Raw genomic sequence first — 7,500 nt, forward strand, 5'->3', positions numbered from 1 at the left:
TTAACACACACACCGTTTCTCTCTCTAAAACACACACGGGCAAACGTTTGCACAAACACTAACACACATGCAAACGTTCACACAAACACTAATGCGCACACACACACACTTTTTGTCTCTCTAAAATACACACACCAGAGGTGAGTGTTCTCGACAGACCGCCTGTAGGACACACTCCCTCTGTCCTCATGCAGCAGACGCTGTGTTAAATCTCTCACATCTACATGTTGGTTTCTGTGTGTGTTTATATAGCTGCTATCTTCATTTATACACTCCGTTTCTGCATCCGGTTTATATACACAATCAACAGCAGCTGCGCTAACTATCTTCTCTATTCTCTATTTCCACATGGGGATGCTCATCCAGAGGCCTCCAGAGATTCTGCAGGACCATTGATGCGATTAAAGACCTGTGAAGAGAGGATCCCGAAGTCTCCATAATCCTGGACCAGGCCGTATCCTGAGCTGCTGCTGTGGTGGTCATGGAGGAGTGGAGAGCATGAGACTGATTCCTGTAAGACCTCAGTGACAGACGAGTCTCCACATTGATCCTGAAGGGCCGGCCTGAACACCTGCCGGTGACCTCTCCCACCTGCAGCTTCTTCACAATGGACGTCCAGTGTTCTCCAGGCTCTGGCACCTAGACTGCAGCTCTGCACAAGACGTTTGGCCAGAGGAGAAATGGTTGTGCCCAACTGAGCCCAGTAGTATCTGGATGCAGCCTTTATGATGCAAGCTGAGATTGCATCACTCAGCCCATTAAAAAGCATTGGATGCAGCTCAGATTGCACTGCACCAAGTCTGCAGCCAGACCCCTCTCACTGATGCCTAGTTCACACTAGAGGATTTTAAGCCTGATTTGAGCCCGATGTGGAAGTTAACGAGCTCGCCGACAGATCGGGCTGTGATCGGGAAGAAATCTGCGGGTGCTCGGCGCTCGCCGCTCTTTATGTGTGAACTACTGAACAACGCATCAATGAGGCTCGCTGACGCGTCGCCGACACCTCGCAGACGGAAATCCAACATTCAGCATGCTGAATATTCCAGAGCAGTCGGCCGACTCAACCCCACGTGTGGTCAGATGTAGTGACGAGCTGCAGCCAATGAGAGAGCAGATCAGCATGAGCTGAATGCCTGTGTGTTCAGGAGCTCAGCAGAAACATCTGTGATTGGTCAGAATGGGCATCGCTGCACTCGCTTCATTCTGCGTTAGCACAGACATGAGAGGAGGATATATTAACAGTGGACCTATAATTCTGTAACTATTAGAATTACCATACTGCTCATTCTGACCGTTCTCATATAAAACGCCATACTGTCACAACATATTTACATTCAAAGCTATTATTGAGATATTAAAATTAAGCTTTGAATGTCTGGCATCATATTTAATGACACCGTTACCCTAAAAATATCATCTTTTTTGCTAATACAGCCTATAAATATGTAGTTAAGATACTAGAACACTTAAAGGTCTTGGCTTTCATTTTCACTTTCAAACAGGAGCTATTTCACAGCACAGAATCTGCTGTTTTTAAAGATATCTGAAGCAAATTGATGTTTTTGCCATCAGAAGGTTTTGTTTATGTTAGCAGGAAGTTGCTAGGCAAAAAAATGCACACATATTTAAAGTCACAGTGAAAAGTATCAGACATGCATGCAGTCATTTTGACCAGTATGGTAATTTAAGGCAGAAATGCTCAGTTCTTTACTGTTTTGTAATAAAAATAATAATAACAATGTCAGAAAGAAATACACTGATAGTTAGAAAATGGCAGGGTGTTATAAATATGTTAGTTTTATTTCAAAGAGTTATAAAATTACAAAAATTAAAAACTCTCTGTGTATCTCTCCACTGGAACCTGCAGATGAGTGATTAATGCGCTGATAAATCAGCTGATTTGACGATGTTTTTAAATGCTTTCTCCAAAGCTTGAAATGCTGTCAGTGATGTCATCAGCACACAAGCAGCCAATAGTGTTCAGCTTTTTCTGCTGACTCCTCCCTCAACATTTCATTGGCTGTGGTTTGGTAGCTTGAATGAGCTGATGGGGAATGAGTTGTTGTCAGATCATGTAGTGTGTGACCCCCCTCTTGTGGATCATTCACAGAGTGTTGCGTAGTGTGAACACCACAGAGATCAAAAGACACAAAGTCAAGTCATGTAGTGTGAACGGCACAGCGATCTGCTGATGTTTAAAATCCTGTAGTGTGAACTAGGCTTAAGCCTGGTCTCTCTCCTTCACTTTGGTCAACTGGTGAAGTTTGTTCCTCCACTTTCTCCACTGGTCTGCTTGGTTTGGGTCTTGTGGATCTGTTGGATGGATCTGCTCTTCAGTGTTTGGACTCTCAGCGGTGAAGATTAAAGCACACTGCACTGAACAGAACTGAACTTCAGCTCTGAACACTGGACTGACACAGCTTCAGTTTACTAGAACTTCAGTGTTCAGCTGCTGCCACAATCTACTGTAGAGGCGCTGGAGGAACACTGAGGAGCTGAACTGAATGTGTGATAAACTCTGCTCTATGAGTTAATAAAGTCCTCATTCAGATCAGTGTTGATCCAGCTCACGTCACTGAACACACATTAACTCAAAACACGACTAAACTCATTCCCTCTGCTGCGCGCTGAACAGATTTATAACGCGGTAAATGTTCAAGCTGCTGTTGAAGTAAATAATGAGGCATGTGACTCCGCGCGCAGCGTAACCCTCAGAAAGAAACTACATTTCCCAGAATACAGCGCGCGCTCTACTTCCTCAGCCGCAGCGCAGAGTCTCCGCACTCAAACAGCACCAAACCACTGTGTGTGTCCTAATTATCTCTCACAATGAGAGAAACACACTCCATATTTCAGCTCGGGAATAAATGAAGCCCGTTTCTAAGGTAAGGCGCGCCGCTGCGCTGACTGTTTCTCTTGCTGATGTTCGGCTGCTGTCATGCTAACGCTACGTGGCTAATAACGTCCACAGTTCCTCAGAAACCTCATTAGTCGCGCGTTAATCGAGTGGTTAATGAGTTAAATCGCTGACACGCTCCAGGACTGTGGCTTTAGGCTGTTTTTTGTGGATCGTCATAAAATGCTGTGGTTAAAGCTGTCAGTGTTCATGATGTTAGCAGTGCTAGCGGATCTGAGCGGGATCTCTGACTGGATACTTTCACAGAGTCATAAAGCTCTGTTTATTAAGCACACACGGATCAGTAAAGTTCACGTGTACATCTGCTACTGGATGAAAAGCGAGGAACATGAGTGATTTAAACGTTTAATATACAGTGAAGCAGCGTCATTTATGATGGACATCACGTGACTGACTGACACATTGCCGAATGACTGAGTGTGTGTGTGTGAGTGTGTGTGTGACGGACATCACTGAATATCACTAAATATCTGACTGACATCACTAAATAACCGACTTGACATCGCTGTATGACTGACACATCACTGACTGCATGACTTTCCGACTGACTGACACGTCACTGAATGTCAGCTGTCCTCTAGCTGTTGTAAATAAGACTCATTTCTTATTTCTATTGATATAAGAGCCTCTTTCTGGGGTTGTTCCTACTATGGCTGTGTGATAATGTGGAAAAACGCAATATCTTGCTAAATAATGCAATATTCAATATGTGATTTAATATATTACAAAGATAACCAACATATGTTTGATGGTATTTAGTGGAGAAGAAAGTCAAGGTCAGCTCTATTGTCAAATCTGCCACATGCACAGACACACTAGGCATGGGCCGGTATATGATTCTGATGGTATAACCTTGGGTAAAAATATCCAGGTATTGTGATCACCGCTCTAAAATAGATTCTTTTTAAAAGTCTGGGGTAAAATACAAAATGTTTTTCCCCTTTGAAAACAATATATTTTATTTTTTTAAAACATTTATGATGTTTTGGAGCAGTAAACATGTCAGTCTGAATAATCCAAATGAATGGTTGACTTCTGTCGTCTTCTTTAGTTTAAAAATACTGATTTCTTTACAATTTAAAAGGGCATCTTTTGATATTTTTTCCGCTGGAGATCCTGCTGTTCTAAAAAGCAACAACAACAAAAAGTTAATAAAAATAGTACACATACTTTAAGAACGGTATAACAGAACATTGTGGCGGTTCACTATACAGAAACACAGAGAGTTAAAATGAAGTTACTCTAAAAGTAGACACAAACATCACCTATATGTAAATAAATGGCATGCTTACTATGTTTACACTATATATAATAACTTGTATATAATTGTAACTATAACTTAATCTGATTGTAATGCAATTATATACACCTGTCGTAAAGCTGATTTGAAACAATAATTGTAAAAAGCACTATACAAATAAACTTGAATTGCTTTAAATCAGACCCTTGGTGCATAAAGATACAAGAAGATTGTTAATATATAATAAATGCAAGTAAAAAATCAAGAGAAAAAATACAAAATGATATCAAAATAGTAAAATACTACATTGTAAAACCCAATAAGTTAAGGTAACTCAAACCATTTAAGGAAACTGATAGCAGCAAACCATTTAAGCTCAAAAACTAATCCTAATGAGTACTGTGAACTTACTACATTTGAGTAAACTGAGCAATTTGAGCACAGTAATTTATCATTTACATGATAAATGAAGAGAACTCAAACCAACTGAGTACTGTAAAACCCAATAGGTTAAGGCAACACAAACCGTTTGAGGAAACCGATTGCAGCAAACGATTTGAGTTGAAAAACTAATCTCTATGAGTACTGTGAACTTACTCCATTTAAGTTGAATTAAGTGTTTAATTAAGTCATTACCTTCAACACTGAGTTCAAAACTCTTCAGATGAGTAGAATTAACTTTCAGTCAATTTTGAGTTAACTACACTCATTTCGTTTGATAAAGTTGACTGTTGGGTTGTACAGTGTATACTATATAGACTACTATATACTATAAAGGAAAGAACAGCCATGTTTTACTTTTGCATAAGGCAAACCAGATATTTTTACAATGTAAACAAACATTTTTTCAAATAAAAGTAATGATTGTCACCACAAGCTGTGCGATGACGTTCTTTCTTCGATATATATTACGATACGAAGTATAATTCCACCAGATTAAATGAAGAGGTCTATTAGGAAAGAATTCATAAGTTTAGATACAGTAAGATGATTTTGTACGCAATTGCGTCTACAAAACAATATAATAATCCAATCATAAACATTGCTAAATACAGCAGAGCGTTGATGCTGTTCAAATAAAATGCACAGTGCTTTATGATTATCTGGAGGTCTTGCAATATTCAGATACACAAATTTAATAATCCAAGGTAAAATAGCACTGTAGTAGCGCTGGATAAAATATCTTTTCAGCATTGATATCTCAATGTGTGTGTCCGCAATACTTGCATCGCAGGATCTGTAATGTTGTGCACCACAGTCCAGAATACCAGAGTTGTGGAGTAACTGCAAAGTTTAACCAAAACAGAGGGAAAGTTGATTATTTACATGTGTTTAAAAGGCATTTCAAAAGAGTTTAAAGCATTCAGGCACAAAAAAAAGTATTTGTAGCTTTAATAATTTTTCATCCATGATTCACTGCCCTACAAAATGCCCACAGTCAGTCCAGATTCCAGATTTCTCTCCAAAATAGCGCTATTAAAACAACTGGTCAAATTGTATTCATGTCGCAATATATATCGCAGATAAACAAAGTAGTGCAATGTCAAATATTTGCAGCCCTAGTGTATAGTCTTCCTCGTGTGTGTGTGTGTGTGTGTGTGTGTGTGTGTGTGTGTGTGTGTGTATAAATAAATAATTAAATACAATCAATCTTTCTTAAAATTAGAAATGTAATTTCTCATGTCTGAATAATTAAAAATCAAACTTAAATGATAAAGATTTTGGTAACTTTAATGTTTTTAAGCGTGCTCCTGGTCGATTATAATGAAGATTTGACATTGCAGATCCTGTGTTGTGACTGTTGCTGATGCACGCATTGCGATATTGATGCTGCAGCTATATATTGTGCAGCCGCAGTCACCACCACTCTGCTCCAGTATAGTTATATCAACCTGAAAGCATTTGAGTTTACATGATCAGTTTACTTCTTTGCTGTCTTATTGCATTCGTCACCGGTTGTGATCGCTTGCTCATGAATGTTTCATCATTCATGCTGAAGTTGCCACAGATATTTGGATGGATAAACTGGCGTGTCCACTCTTCTGGCTAATTATGTTGCCTGAGGCCTGTTGCACAAAACCAGTTAAACAAACTCTGGGTTGCAGAGTAAGCTTTGGGTCGACCAAACCAAACTAATCCAACAGGTTAAGAACAAGTTAAGGGGTTTCACAAAAATCTGTGTTTAACCCTGTCATGTGTGCCATGCAGAAAACAGCCAATCCTGGGTTTCGCGTGTAAGTGTGGAAATCCTAAAAACTGCTTGAGTTTTAATCTAGTGTTTAAGGTTTGAAAAGTGCTTCAATTTTAGATAAAGTGCTTGAAATTGTATGTGCCTACATAATAACTTATATTGGTAATAAGGATAAACTAATATAAATATCTTTAATTTAAAATAAATATGTTTATGCCTCAAATTTAAACTGCCGGCTGATTTTTTCATCTGCAAGATATAAGCATGGAGATAACTGTTTCATGAGTGAACAATATATATATAAATGAAATATAAATTTAAGATCAAAGATTAGCTATTCAAGATGGGGGTAAATGACATTTAAGACAGTAAATTACAGTAACTCAGTGTTCAGCTTGGGGCAAACATGCATCAAAATGTTGTTTTTTTAGAATACTCCATAACATTTTCATTAAGAAGAATGTATGTCTGTAATTATGTAATTTGTCGGATTTGTAAAGTGCTTTAAAAAGTTCTTAAATTTGACTAAAAGTATATGAACCCAGCCAATCAAATGACGCATGACTGCAGCAATCAGCCAATCACATGAGTTAGAGTCATTTCCCACTAGCGAGTCAGCACAATTCACTTCTCTGTTCAAGATTAGGAGATATCATTATGAGAAATATCATGCATGTAAAGACACTTTTCTCACAGCTCACTGGATCAAAGCTGAACTTACCTGCATAAAAACCCCCAGACCAGCTTTGTGTAACAGGCCTCTTGCAGACAGTGTGCTACAGGCAGGCACCCAATGATGCTTTTGTATTAATTTAGTCATTTATTGCAAACCATTGCGATATGTTCATAAATGAGTACACACTCTCTTAAAAATGAACATAAATTGTCATTAGAAACAGTAATATTGGGAACATTAAACAAAACTGATTTATTAAACAGTTATTTTCGTCACAATTTAATATTTAGATTTTTCCTGTTGAGTAAAATTGTATGTAATATTTTTCATGATCATTTTTGTGTGTACTAATTTTGAGACTGTGGTCTATTTTTGATAGATTAACTCCTGTTTTGTCTTTGGTTATGATTACTCTAATATTCAGTATATGCACAAATATATTATTTGTATAGCTGTGTCATAGAGACATGGGGGTT

The 7,500-nt window shown here is 38.3% G+C and overlaps 2 protein-coding genes across 5 annotated transcripts in view; both read left to right on the top strand.

Annotated features, from left to right (window-relative positions):
• The window catches only part of lox (lysyl oxidase), a 172,454-nt gene that overhangs the window by 17,283 nt on the left and 147,671 nt on the right, over nt 1-7,500 (top strand). The gene's annotated exons all lie outside the window — the stretch shown is intronic.
• The window catches only part of dmxl1 (Dmx like 1), a 94,834-nt gene continuing 90,067 nt past the window's right edge, over nt 2,734-7,500 (top strand). For all 4 annotated transcript variants that reach the window (XM_087264060.1, XM_087264061.1, XM_087264062.1 and 1 more), the window contains exon 1: nt 2,734-2,885. The gene's annotated coding sequence lies outside the window, so the exon portion shown is untranslated. The remainder of the gene's footprint in view (nt 2,886-7,500) is intronic.

The sequence above is a fragment of the Danio rerio genome, chromosome 8 (assembly GCF_052040795.2).
Source record: "Danio rerio strain M-AB ecotype USA chromosome 8, GRCz13ab, whole genome shotgun sequence".
Taxonomy (NCBI): Eukaryota; Metazoa; Chordata; class Actinopteri; order Cypriniformes; family Danionidae; genus Danio; species Danio rerio.